Consider the following 14,800-nt stretch of genomic DNA (forward strand, 5'->3'; position numbering starts at 1 on the left):
GTAGAAGGACCCATTTCTTTCTTTGGAAGGGAGTATGTAGTGATTGAATGATAACATCTGAGTTTTCACTGACTTTAGGAAAAAACTTCAGGCAAGAGAGTGGGGAGAATGCTAGAAGAAGGGAACAACTCCAGAGTTTCAGCTATTTTATAACTGAGTCCAAAGTCTGGCTTAAGTTTCTGTCTCTCCCCCGTACTTATAGGAAAGGGATGATATTTTGAGGGATGCAGAGGGTTAGTGATCTATGAGCTTGATGTTCCATACTGTTGGAGATAAGGGTAGAGCCAAAGTGAGTATTTGCATTGCAGATCTTTGTCCCCCCTCCTCACCCCTACCCCCTCTCTGCCTGGTCTGGGGTCAAGAATATGCTTATTTGAGTAGCAAGCTGCTGGTGTTATTAATTAAATTTCATACAGGCTAAACAGTGCTTCTCAAATTTTAGAGCACAGGAGTCACCCAGGGACCTTATTAAAATGCAGATGCTGATTCAATAGGTGAGCCTGAGATTCTGCATTTCTAACAAGGTTTCAGGTGAGAGCAATCCTTCTGCTCTTCTGACCACACATCTCAGAGTACATCACTATCCACTTTACTAGAAGAGAGCTAAGAGGCAAAGAGGACGATTTGGGAATGGATGGGGAATTGTATGAAATCCTTCTACCTACTTCTAGGGTGCTTAAAAAGAGAACATGCAAATAGTACATTAAGCCCCAGGTAGGCAGGAATTATCATTTATATTTTCTTGGTTCCATTAAGAGGTAAATAGCAGGGTACGTTTTTTTTTTAATTTTCTACTCAAAAACATTAATTGCTTTTTTTTAAATTTTTTACTCAAAAAACATTAATTGTCTGCATGTGGCCAAGGTCTGGAGTAAACATGAAAAATGAAACCAGCTTTATTTTGGGGTTTGGCTATTGTCATTATAATGCTATTGCACAATAAATAAAACACCTTGAAAAAAATTTATTAATTTTAAATTGTTGTCCAGGATATGCTGAATCATTATGTCCTGGGAAGAGGCAGACTGATGGAGTCATCACTATCAGGACGGATTAAGTCCTCTGCCTACACATCTTGGCCCCTTTCTCACCCATATAATATCTACCTTCAATGCTGCCCCTCTGGGCTGCCTACCCGGACTTCACCACTGGCTCAGCGTCATCTCCAGACCCCTCAGACTCTGGAATAGCAGGATACTTTGGTAAACAAATTGACCAAATTCAGTATTTAAAAATTCATAGGGACTGCATCATATATGTCAGGAGAGGGTAGATTTTTGAGGAGGTTATTAAGAGAGTTTCTTCCCTTAAGAAGGCAGTGTGGTATATTGTGAAAATGTGGCCCCAGGGTCAGAAGAATTTGTAATTATGACCTATTCCTAACTGTACAACTTCAGTGACACTTAGTCTCAGTTTCCTCATCTGTGAAATGGGGATAGTATCTATCCTGCTAGGTGGTAGGAAGGACTAGTAATTATGTTTACAAAGCCTCAAGTCTGATAGAGATTATGTATTCTCAACTAGGTTAGGCGTCATCAAGACAGGAAATGAGTTTTATTGAACTGTATTTTTCGAGTCTAGTACAGCAACTAACATATATTAAATCACTTCCTTACCCACTCCTGTCTCCCAAGTTGAGAGCAGGTACATATTTCTGGGTTTGTTTAAAATATCAGAATGGGACTTATGAATCCCTTCAAAAAGCTGCTAAAACAATGCTGCAATAAGACTGGGTTATCCCTCTTTTCCTTTCTAGGACTAAACTCTCATTGTCATATTATTTTCTGTTGGTTTACTTTAAAAGATTTCTATTTCAGTCAGAATCTAGTTAGATTCAAGCCCTGGAAAAAATCATTTTCTTTCTATCCACATCAAATCACAGCTCCCTTCTAAGAGCAAAGGTGACTTACAATCGCTCCCACACATTTCAGAGGTGATGCTTTGCTCTTGGAAGTACTTCTGTTGCTGCAGTTTCAAAAAGCCAGTAGTGTGGGATCTGGGTCCTTCTAAGACAGGTTTCTAGATTAAAAGACAAGAAAAAAAAAAAAAACCTTGAGAGAAATACGAGTTGTATTAATGCTTTTTGTTCTTCTTTTAATTTATGATGATGAGTTTTGGTCAGAAGTATGGACCTGGTGTTGACTCTCCTCCTAGCTAACTATGTGACCCTGGGGCAATTACTTGTCCTTACTGAACCTCAGGTTCTTTATCCCTATAAATGAAATTCACACGGGTATTTTGTGGGGATTGTAGGAGATAACTTATATACTTTGCCCATCAGTGTTTAGCCAACATTGTGAGAAAGGCTAAATTATAGTTTTCATAAACTTTTATATCCAGAAAAAAATTTTGAGGGTAAAAAAAAACACTTAAAAATACTTTCCCCAATTTTCACATTTATTTATTACTTGAAAACAGAATCTGTTCACGATGGAATTCTATTTTAACGTACCAGATGGATGATGAAATCTGCATTTACCAGGGAGTGGATTAAAGGCAAGGCCCTTTTTTGCCTCCTTACTTGAAACAGCTCTAAATACCACCCAAACCACAGACCCTATTACATCATTAAGGCCTCAAAAGCGTCTTATGAAAGGCTGAAGGGAGTTCATTTCAGTTATGGTTAAACACTGATTGGGGAGCATAATGGTTTACCTTGGCATCAAGTTCTATACTGATTGACTAGCAAGGAAACAGTGGAAACAAGATCTCGAATTCTGTGGTTTTCCATCAAGCAGGTAACCTCCTTGGAGAGGTCCCGGCCCCTTGATCTTGATGTCTTCCTTTCAGGATCACCAAGGCCCCTGCTCATTTCCCAATATGTGGCTTTTAATTCCCAGTAATCACAGTAATTTATCTGCCAGCAGCTCTGGTTCTACAGTTATTGGAAGCAGGGGTGTGGGGTGGGGAGACTAACATAAGGGTTTGGGTGAAGGTGTGGATTCTTTCTTGAGCTTTTCTCCCTTGCTCCATTTAGCACTTTGATAGGGAATGGCCACGCGGCAGGGGCAGGGGTTGTGACCAGAGGCCTGGAGCGGCGCAGCCCTGAAGGGTCTCCAGGGCGTGGGAACCTCGGGAACCATGGTAGTCTCGGACCGCTCTCTTCCCCCATCGCTGCGAACAGCCCAGTGCGTGAGCTCTAGGAGGCGCTCGGGAGCAGGCAAGCTGTCTCTAGACCGCGCAAGGAGCAGGGGACTTGCAATTGCCCTGGCTGGCCATCGTGGACCTACCTCAGCGGCCACCGACTAGCACCTGGGAGCCTGGACCTCGCGCCGCCCACTAACTGCTTCGAGCCAAGGCTAGGCCCAGCAGTTCGGCCGCTGACTGGACAACGCTGCCCTCCAGCCCCGCCTTCTCATCCGCCCGCCCCAGGCGCCGCCGCACGGTTCCATTGGTTATTAGCCCTGCCGCTCAGTACACTGCTCGCCTCCCCCAAACAGCCCGGCCGGCCAGCGCGTGCTAGGGAGGCGGGGCTTCGGGACGGGGGGCGTGGTGGGGGCGGGGCCGCCGTGGAAGCCGGAGCAGCGGCCGCTTCAGGCTCAGGGTCTGGACTGAAGCGCAGCATCTTCGCTGCAGCCGCTACGGCTGCTGCACCTGGTAAGGTAAAGAGAACCTCGTGTGTCCTACTGGCCGTCTACCTCACCTCTTATCCCTCCCAACCAAACGCTACCTGCGCCACCTCTCTGGGCGTTAGGACTCTTAGAATGGGGCATCCAATCTATCTTGCCCCGCTACCTTATTTTCCTCCCTTCCTGCGTCCATTCCTCCATCTCTTCGACCAAGCTGCTCCGAAGTGCGTCCGTTGGTAGGACCTCTCGGGTCACCACAACGCAACTCACGAAGGAACTGTCGTTAACTCTCGGGCCCCGCAGCCCATTGACCCGCCAGTGCAGTCTCATCCCTCTTTGGCAGAGGAAGGGTGGAAGGGCGGGCGGGGGAGGGGAATCCAGCGCTTTATTTTGAAGCTCGCTGTTTAGCTCAGAGGGGAAGCACCGCAGTGGGATTTGACTGGAAATGGAAGGTGCTTACTGATTATGATTGGTAATGACTAGAAAGCTGTCTGTTGTTGCTTTGTGCCTAAATGTATAGGTGACATTCACCATCACCATTTTCTTCTATTTCATCATCCTCATCATCATTACCAGGACCACCACCACCACCAGCATCTCTCTTCCTCCATCAGAGCTCTTCAATTTCTTTAAAGGCACACTCTGTTCAGGCATTTAAGTGCTGACCCCCCAAAGAACAAGCAGTGTCCTTGCCTCCTGAGGCTAGAATCAAGCGCTTATTTAACTCAAGGACAGGTAGCTGGGGGCAGGATTGGGGGAGGTAAGGGAGGTTCCTCATGCCCATTTGCAGTTGAGGTTGCCAAAGAAAACCCTTTGGTTTCATCATCCACACTGCTTCTTACTGACTCCAGCAGAGTTTGATGATGAGGCTCACACACTTCTGATGTCCTGAATGCACATTCCAGGTCATTCTTTTACAGTATATGTGCTTCTTTCATGGAGAGGTGAACAGACCAAGCCTTCGGAGGAGGTCAGGTAGCAGAGCATTTGGCTTTCTTCCACAGTGGCACCAGCTGTGCTCAGACATGTCCCATCTTTGCCTATGGGGTATGTGTCATCATGTGCTATGCCGCCTTGAGGGCTCTAAGTTCCTGGGAGGGAGAACTGTGCTGTGTAGCCTACAGCAGGTAGCACCTTGTGGGCACACTGTTGGGATTTAATAGCCAGCACTCAGCTCTTCCTATGACTTTCTGTTGTTTGGATCTCAGTCTTATTAACCCTTTTTTTGGGAGGTAAAACAGTAAAGCTGAGAGTTGCATATCAGATTAAATCAAATTATGGAAGATGTTGCTTTAGAAGAGTTATGAAAGTCCAGGTCTTCTTGATCAGAGATATTTAACTAGTAATCTCCTTTGTCTCAACTATATTTATAGTCCTGTAGTAGGTCCAATGAATAAAATGCCTTTAGATTTACTGTAGGAACTCAGAAACAGTGGCCTCAGTGGAAAGGAACAGTGGATAAGGGTCAAGAGGCAATATATCATAATGGTTAGGCTTATGAATCTGCCAGACATGGGTTTAAATTCTGGTACAGTCACTTATTGAGTGTTTTGCAAAGTCACTAACCATCTCAAACTTTAGTTTCTCATCTATAAAATGTTGATAATATTACCTACCTCACAGGGAATTTGGGACAATTAAATGAGTGATAGAGGTAAAATGCTTAATAGTTCCTGGCACATAGTGAGTGGTAAATGAATAGAAACTGCTGTTAATAATACCAGCCAATGAGAATAATAAAGCCCAGTGTTCTATCCTAAAACATGTTCATTCTTTACCCATTCACACTTAGGTCTTAGAGCTGATGCTAATGGGGGATGGCAGTCTTCAAGCTTTCTCATAGGACTACATCTTAAAGAGGTGGGACAGAGTGAAGTCACCTGTGTTTAGATAGACATTTATTTTTTTCCTCACCAGCCTGCACAAGTGCTTAGTAAGCTCTCAGTTATAATGCATTAAAGATGCAGCTTTGGAGAGGTTTCTGGGCTTCTGGGCCTGTCCTAGGCTGCTCCTTTCTCTCCGGATATTCAATCAACTGACTCGGTCTATTGTACTTTTTGCAGAATCACTAGTGAATGCATTGGCTTCTGCCCAAAAGAAGCCAAACTGCTTTTCTTCAAATGTGTCTGGGAATTGAAGAAGAAATTATCACTTGCCAGTATAGAAGAACTTATGTTGTGCAGAACTTTCCTTCTATAAGAAAAATATATTTCTCACTGTCCACATAGAAAACAGCGAGCAATTATTGCATATCTGCATGCTTCAGTCTTTCTCATATAGAAAGCAAACTTAACAGTCCTATCTGCTCTGTGGGGATACTTTTAAGATTCAGAGAATATTGTCAATTTTATTAGTTAGGATATTTTGTGTTATATGGATGAAAGCCCAACAGAAAGAATCTAAGGAAAAATGAACATTTTTGGCTTACATAATGGAGCCACAGATAGGTTCTAATGTCTTGGTGAAGAGTCTGGCCTGTGTCTAGCTGGGTCCTGTGATTCAGCTGCTTTTGAGGTTAACCTGTTTTCATCTATCTCTTCTGGTTCTATCTTTTGCTTCTGCTCCTCTTTCTCTGTGTTGGCCTTAATCTTTCCTTATCATAGACGCTGACTTCTTGGTGCCTTCATAAGCTCCAGATTCATATCCTCACAGCTCTGTAGACCACGGGTAGCTCCCTTCTCCTCCAGCTCCAAAGTGGAAAATTCCAGTGAAGAAGTGTAATTCATCAGGCCTCAGTCACAGGCTTCCCTTGCCTAGGCTAGATGCTATGGTAAAGGGTAGGATCCTCTGAGTGCTGTGATTTTCTGGGGGTGGCTCTTACATCTTGGCCTTCTTCCTGCTCCCCACATGAAATGGATAGACTTATCCTCAACGGAAGGAGAGTGGGAAAGGACTGGAGCCTGATGTAATGATGGCAGACATCCTTGATAGAGGATTCAGAAACACTTCTATCCTCCTCATACACGATGACTCAAAGTTTAGTTTTATGTTAAATCTTTGGATTTGTGTATATCCTGGTGTGCTTTTGAGTAACTAGCCTTTGGTAGTTTTCTTATTAAAATTTTATTTGTACAGTTGCGAAAATTCATCGGAGACGTTTAATAATATGTGGTGATTCCTCCTTTGATAGTCTGATCAAGTTTGGGGTGGGGGGTTACTGGCGATCTATTGTTGAGATCCAGGTTGAATAGGAACCATTATTTTTAGCTGCACATAGGCTCTGTCTTAAAAAGCAGCTTTATTCTTAGCAGGTCACAGCTGGTGTGTTGACAACGTTGCAGCCATTAATCCAATTTGCTTGATCTTGCAGAGATGCTAAACCATGGGACTGCATCCTCGTGGATCAGATCTGAGCTTGCACCAACAGGCTGTCCTTGTGAGGGAATTTAGACATCCCTCTGTTTAGCGTCTGTGCTAAAAAAGTGCTGACAAAGCAGTCATCTGTGTGCCCTGTAACATCATAATTACCAAGGGAAGTTAGAAAGAAGCTTACAAACCTCCTTACCTTGTCAACATAGAAAAACTGGAGTCTGGGCAATGGCCCATTCCTTCTCACTTAGGTTTCTCTGGCTAAAAGAAAAAAAAATGTGGTAGAGTAATTTAGATTTTTGTATTTCCTTAGGCTTTGGATATAAAATGTCATAGTATATGTAGGGGGATGACAGACCAGTAAGAGGGCTGGATCTTCCTTTTTGGCCTCCTTACTTCACCACTTTCCTGAAATGATCAAAACATCTATAATTCACTTCTGGAGGAAGCAGGTTACTAGCTAAGTTTATCATTATTATTTTTTAGCCATGCACCTATACCCTTATCTCAACAACCTGACCTGTTTTATGTTCCATCTTATCAGGGTTATGCCTTTTCTCTGCTTTCTAAAGTATTGTAGATCATTGTTAAAGACCAACACCTTTCAGCTAAAATTTCTTTTTTTTTTAAACTTGGCCTTATGAGTGACCGGCTGTTGGGAGAAGTATTTTGGAGGTAGGCAGGACTGTTTAACCTTCATGTTGGCCTTCAGGGTCTGGGTATTCATTGAGAAGTAGTAGATGCAGTCTGAAGGGAAAGCTAGACAAGACTGTAGAAGAAGGGCAGAAAGCACCATTATATTGTTCTTGTCAGGGTGCTAGTGCTTCAACCCTACTGTGGGTTTCTGTTACACTGTAGGAGGGCTCTAGTGAATTTTTTTTTTTTTTATGAAAGAAGTACAGAGAACATGATATCATCTGCAGAACAATTTTAAAAAATGTATCAGCCAGATCTCTTTTAGGCATGGTTGCCCCATTTTACCCTCCTGAGAATCTACCTTCATTTGCCCAAGCCCAGATACTTTCTCCAGTTCTTCCCTCTGTGAAACATGGAAGGGAAAATATGCATATTTCAAAGAGAAGGAGAATTTGTTTGCTTATTAGGAGAAGCCCACCTGGAAATTCATTCATGTGGTAATTTGGGGGAATTATAAATTTCTTTACCCAGATTATTCTCTAGGTAGGTGACAAGATGTTTTCCTAGTTGGGCAGCAGAATAAATGAAATTCAAATGAAGTTGATTGAATGAATAGCATCATCTGTTGGTGAAAACTTGTAGGTGGTCACCATACCTGCCTTGTGCCTCCTAAGAGCTCTTTTTATAGTTCTAGGTACTCTTTATAATATCTCAGTTGCTCTAAGTATTAAAGGAGCAGCTCATCTTCTCTTTGAGGATGTAAGGATTTCCATGGATAGGATGGAGAAACTATCTTGGAGTGAAAATTGCTGCCATAGTGTTTAATGATCTTTCTCCTCTGTGACAGTCATAGTTGAGCAAATATTCTTATACTAAATGCAGTCCCCAGGAGGCAGTAAATAAAGTCTCCATTTCTGAAGGCTGCCTTGCAACTTTGAATTTATCCCTGACTGAAAGCACATCCCCAGAAGAACCCAAGGTCTTGGTCCTGTGAGTACTAATAAAACTGGCTTCTCACTATTATACCACAGACTCTTTGTAACTTGAATGTTGATATTCCATTCTGAGCAAAATGTCCTCATCATCTGTTCCAAGGGCAGGCAGTGACCTTGAATTGTGTGTTCCCACTGCGTGCATTCCTGGGCCACCTAAACTCCTTCCTTGGTGACCTAACCAGCCTGTACCTCCGTGTGGTAGGTACCTGATCCTGCACCTCAGGACTCAGAAAGGTTACTGTGCTTGCTTAAGGGCATGGCTTTAAATGGAATCTAGGTAGTATTTACTCTACCTGCTGGGTTTACCCTCCACCTTCTCTCTGTGTCCTAGTAAGCCACAAAAGGACATATGTGGCTTTAAAAATTTTTAAACTTTCAAAGCTTGATAACCCATACATGTAGTGTAATATTTGGGTCTGGATCTAGTGAAAAACAAGAGTTGCTTTTTATAGGCATTAAAATGATTGTCCTTTCTCATCGAGGATGAAAACAGCCACTTTGGAAAATTTTCTAAGCCTAGCTCATATTTGGAAAGCCTTTCAAATAATATTTTAAAAGCTCACAGGTCTGCAGAAAACAGAATTCTTCTGCAGAATTGGCGTCATTACTGTCCCTATTTGCCAATGTACCTTTTTGTCTCTTTTTGATTGTAGCATCATCTACCTTCTACTTACAGTCTAGCTGGGCTTTTGAATCTCTTCCCTCTTGCCTATCCAACCCCCATATAAATATGAACAGAACATTTTGCTCGTAATATGAGGTATGGTCCATGTGCTGAGATCACTTTCTGATTTGTCTAAGCTGGTCCTGACTTCTTTTAGGCTCTGAAAACCAGACTGATTCTAATTTTCATGATTTTGTGAAAAGTTGAAACTCCATGAAACACCCCAAATTTATAAGGGAAATTGTGTCAGGTTGAAAAAAATAAGCTTATGTTTTTTCTAGCAGCTTGCTCTTATTTATGACCTTATAATCCCTGCACCCAGATTATTCTCTAGGTAGGTGACAAGATGTTTTCCTAGTTGAGCAGCAGAGAAAACCAAGATAGGTAGATAAAAAGTGACTTGTCCAAGGTTACTCAGGGTCAGTGGCACAGCCAAGAATAAATCCAGGTCACCCGACTCCCTGAGGCTTGTCCATTACATCATCCAACCTCTCTTCAGGAAACAGCAAACTCAAAGTGAGGAGGACAGTCAACTCTCAGACTCAGTTTTTGAGGCTTGGCATCTTTTTTTTTTTCATCTTTGATTAGAATGGATCAATAGCTGCCAAAATGTAGCACTGTCAGCTAAATCAAGGATCTTAACAAGCATAGATTTAGTTAATAAAAAACAAAATTCTGATATCATAGTCACAACTTGCACAAATGACAAAGCACAATAAGAGGTAGTTGAAGATTCCAGTGTGGTTGCTTAGAGAGCTTATGACCAAACCACATCTAAGAAGGAAAAAGGACAGAAGATGGGAGTAGATATATATAGTCTAAAACTAGATGAAAAGAAATATGACATATGACATGGACACAGGAGAAAAGGATCAGGGGAACTAAAGTCATGAATAAGAAGAGGATTAGAAAAATTATTAAAGCAGATTATAAAAATGGGGGCTTTTAACATTAAAATCAGTATGTGACCTTCAATCCTGCATCTTGCCAAAGATGGGGTCAACAGAGGGAGAGAAAGCAAAACTACTCAACTTTCGTTTGCTCCTGTCTTTTCCATTCAAATGTAGTAAATAAACATCTCCACCTACAAGTATCTCATTTTAAAATTTTTTACAAACTGTGTTCATTTATGTTTCAAGGCTATAAAACCTGAAAAACTTAGCCTCAGTCCTTCTCAGGGTCATATCACTCCCCAGGGTTGTCCAAGGTTCCAGGGCTGACTCAGTGTCACAACATTAGGAGAGGTGACCCTCTAGTAATTGAAGCATCTGTCCACACAGGTTAGTACTGTAGTGCCCAGAGTTTCTCACATGGCTCCCTCAGTTTCAGTCATTCTTGGTTGCCTCAGGTCTTGCTTGGTAAACACAAAGATTTCTTGGTGACTTTGCCTACGGTTCCCTCTGCCTAGATGTACTAAACACAGCAGTGGAGTCTTGTGATCTCTATGGAGGCACTTCCAGGAAGCAGGGCCTGGTTCCTATACTCCAGGGTCTGCAAACCATACTCCCTCCTCTCCCAACAATCTTAGATAAATCGCTTACCCCTCTTGTTTTTTCATAGCTCTTTATGTCCATAAATCATACTCCTTTTTATATCCATGTTCTTCTAAAAGTTTAAGATTTTGGAAAACAAAATCCAGAAATATCTACAGGCCATTTCTTTTTTTTTTCCTAGTCACACGTAACTCCTGATATGGTGAACACTGAATCTGATACCTACTTTATGGGAATCAAGCAAAAAGGGATAATACAAGATGACATAAGAAAAATAGATTAATATCTCTCATAATTACTTTCCTTCAGAAGTATAGTAATTTTGGATGTCTGTTTTGTTCACATCCATTTTCCTTTCTCTGGGGGTATCCCTCATACGTAGGCATGGGCTCCATATATAATTCCTCGCTCCTGGCCAGAGCTAGTTGAATGGTTGAAACAGGGCTAGAAATCAGATCTCAGCTGGGCCAATTGGATTCTCTTTCCTAAGTATTGGAGTTTTGGACTGAAGAAATGCAGTCACTAGGTGTTACTGGAGTTAAGTCAGAATAACAGAAGTGCTCCAGGAAGATGGTCAATGAGCCCAGCTGTGGAGGCCACTGGAAGTTTCTGCCTCACTCTCTTCCTGTTCTTGGCTTTTCAGCTCTTACTTTGATTTCATGAAATTTCTCCGAATCCTTCTAAAATAGTTCTCTTTTTGCATGAGGTAGCCAGGATAGTTTTAGTTGCTTGTAACCAAAAATAGTTTAAGAATGGCCTTCAAAATTGCAAAGGCAGAAAAAACATAGCTAAGATGAACTGAAACTCAAAATAGGTGAAGAGATAGCTATTTAAGATGTTTTCTTTTAATGATTTAGAGTGACCATTGCTATTTAAGATGTTTTTTAATGATTTAGAGTGACCATTGCAAGAATTGTATTTCTGATTCTGGAGCAATTTTTGGCATTTTTTGAGAAACTATATTTAACTGTGGTACTGTTTTGCAGTATGGCCCTTAACACACTAGAGAATGGTCAGATGATATGCAGGATTTGGGGGAGATGAATGCTGTTCTATTTGAGAGCTTGCTGAAGAGACCAGGATGAGAAGATGTCTTCGGAAGCAGGACTTGTTCTCTAGGTATTTTAAAGATTGTTGTATGGTAGAAGAGTTAGATTTATTCATTGCTGCTCTGAAAGTAAGAACCAGCATCAATAGGAAGAAATTAATGGAAGTAGATTTAGCCTCAGAATAATGGAAAATATTTTTAGAGCTGTCTGAAATGCCATGAGGTTTCCTTGTGCGGTAAAGAACTGTTTGTAATGGAAGAGTCCCATGAGACTGGGTGGCCATTCATAAACAAAAGAGCATAACCACTCCTGAGAAGGAGACAGGATTGAGTAGAGACTAAGTTTTCTTTAAATTTAAAATTCTATCTTTTCCCATAGAATAGAAATGCCAATCCATATTTTGATATAATGTAATAGGAAATTACAAATACAGTTTTATGAAACTTTTCCTCCTTCCTTTATTAAAAACCATGAGCTACATACTTTCATTGATGCAAGATATTTCAGATAGTTAAGTGAAGCAAAAATGTATTTTATTTTCTCAAAATTGGAATTAACAATGTATAAAGGTTTCACAATTATGTGGGTCACTGAAATGAAATGCATTCTCTGAGATTAATGGACTAATACAAGCCCCAGGAAAACCAAATTCTCTTTTCCCTGAATTTCCAGACCTGAAAATAAATGGATTCCTTGAGTTATTTTAAAGCTCTCTCAGTATCCCAATTTCTCTCCCACACCTTTCCCAAATAAATGAAAAGAAAATTCTTCTCACGGTCCCTTTTGCCAAAGCTAAACATATAGGTCAGATATTTCATCCACCACCCCCCAAAATGTCATGCATGAGGAGTCCCTTTAACACGATGTGGTCATTGTGTAGTTTACATTATTATTCTCAACCAGGGAGGAAAAACTGGATTACTCCAGTTTATCACTTACCACAACCAGCAGATGTTCTCATTCAATTGTCATATCTTAATCAAGGACAAGGAAAGATGCTTAGTTTGAAAAATCCTCATTTTAAAGATTCTCTTAAACATAGTCTGACGTTATGGAACTTTTCATAATCTCTTTCATAAACTCTTACTCTTCATGTAAAAACTTTAAGGAATATAAGCATGCATATTGCCGTTCATTAGCTCTGCTCTCTTTATTTAAGTGGATTGCGTTTATAAAGAGTATTCAAAAGAATCCAGTCTTTCTTGCTTTACAAATTAGATTCTCAACTAATTTTAAAGACACCGTTTACCACAAAAATCACAAACATGCTTTCTATCTTTTTTAGAGTCTAAATTAAAAGGAAAGAAGCGTAATCATGAATGTGGAGTATGATATAAAATCCTTTAAAAAATCATTGTTGAAAGTGTGAAAAATACCAAAAAGGTGCAAAGAAAACAGCAACAATGAGCTATCTTCCCACCAGTAAGAACTGACTACATCTTGGCACAATCATTCTCTCCCTCTATTTTTAGGAGACACATTTTAAAAATTACATATGTGGATTATCAAGAATTCAAATCAGGAAGAAAGTTACAGAGATAAGAATCTCAGATATTATTTATAATAAAAATAATAAATTATTTTTTATTTCAATCAATAAAAAGAAAACTAAAAGACGGTTAAACTTCAAATAGGTTTACCTCATCTCAAGTTATATTATTTCTCTAAGAATTTCCTTTGTGGTTAAAAATAGTATCACAAAAATCATTAAGAAGTTGGATTCATTATATTGCTCTTTTTTTATGAGCTGTCTTCTCAAGGCAGTATTAATTGACTCCAGTTTTTAAAATATTAATACTTTGAAACTTCCTCCCTTTATCCTTCTCCCTACCTCCTGATGATTGTTAGATATATTATTGTTTTTACATGCTCAGCTTATAACATTCCATTTTGTTTTGTAAATGTAATTTTGAGAGTTGTTTAGTAATAGGTTTATACTTAAACTGATTTAATGCATACAACCTCTAGGTGTGATAATTTTGTGCTTTACTTTCCGTTGTTTTACCTACTGTCTGATAAATGTCAACCCACTACGTTGACATAAACATGCATAATCCCCAATATTTAGGATCCCTAAAATTGTATAAAGCATTATCATTCATTTGTCAAAAAGTTGTCTTGGGTGTGAGGCGTTACTGAACTCTAGAAATTCGATGTTGAATAAGACACATTACTTGGACTCCAGAAGTGAGAACAACCCAACATATATTGAATCCCTCTCCATGAGAGTTATTTCATTATTTCTTTATACCCAGTACCCAATCATGGGGCCTGGTATCCTATCGGCCCTCAGCTAGTACTTGTCTAATTGAATGGGCCTTTATATGACAGAAACTGGTCAGTACATTCAAAGTGAACAAGCAATCGAAGTTACTCATTATTTTTACAAAGTACTCTGGATGCCCACAGGAGGGGATGATCCCCACCCCTACCTCTACCCCAGCTTTCCAGGGGAGGAGAGATTTCTGCTGGCAGCTCAGGAATTCGTCAGGTGATTGGGAAATGGAATCTTGACAAAAAGAGCAGCATGAAATATAAGCACTAGAGGTCCTGTTGAGCTATACAATATTTGTATTACCCCTTGTAACTCCTGAAAATTCCTTCCTTCACTTGCACGTGTTATGCCTCGAGAGTGTCCAAACAGGAGTAACTGCGTTTAAAGAGGCTGGCTTGCAAATGGACTACCTTATCTTACTAGACCATCTTCCCATTGAGAAGTCAGTGTTTGTACAGCTCCAAGGAAATGTGAGGTGACAGGGCGGTTTTGGGGCTGGATCCAAGAGGCCAGGGATCATGATAGGCCAGCTTAAGAGAAATGGATAGCCCTAAGAAGCTTACATCCTGTTAGATATTCTTAACATTTTTTTTCCTCATTGCCCCCTTTGCAGACAATTTTTCCCTAATTGCTTCCCTCTCATGAAGTTTTGATACTACAAACACACTTGGTTCATTCAAGAACCAAGTTGAATGAAACAGACTTCAGAGGGCTTTCTCAGGTAAGCTGCTGTTTTGGTGCTGACCTAAAACTCCAGCTGCTATGCTATAAAGAGCCACTTTTTATTATAATTTCAGTTTTATTTCTACA

At 40.5% G+C, this 14,800-nt stretch overlaps 1 protein-coding gene and 1 long non-coding RNA gene across 15 annotated transcripts in view; one reads left to right on the plus strand and one right to left on the minus strand.

The window, feature by feature from the left end:
- Positions 1-3,372, minus strand: part of LOC143655868 (uncharacterized) — a 74,669-nt gene extending 71,297 nt beyond the window's left edge. Inside the window, exons 1-2 of the long non-coding RNA XR_013162320.1 lie at positions 3,231-3,372; positions 1,911-2,019 (exon numbers count right to left, since the gene is read on the minus strand). This is a non-coding gene — a long non-coding RNA (uncharacterized LOC143655868). The remainder of the gene's footprint in view (positions 1-1,910; positions 2,020-3,230) is intronic.
- Positions 2,620-14,800, plus strand: part of FMN1 (formin 1) — a 439,238-nt gene continuing 427,057 nt past the window's right edge. For 12 of the 14 annotated variants that reach the window (XR_013162317.1, XR_013162319.1, XR_013162318.1 and 9 more), the window contains exon 1: positions 3,489-3,597. The gene's annotated coding sequence lies outside the window, so the exon portion shown is untranslated. Of the gene's footprint in view, positions 2,739-3,488; positions 3,603-14,800 lie in introns of those variants that run through there. The other 2 variants (XM_077127364.1, XM_077127363.1) reach the window with 2 other exon arrangements.

The sequence above is a fragment of the Tamandua tetradactyla genome, chromosome 14, assembly GCF_023851605.1.
Source record: "Tamandua tetradactyla isolate mTamTet1 chromosome 14, mTamTet1.pri, whole genome shotgun sequence".
Classification (NCBI taxonomy): Eukaryota; Metazoa; Chordata; class Mammalia; order Pilosa; family Myrmecophagidae; genus Tamandua; species Tamandua tetradactyla.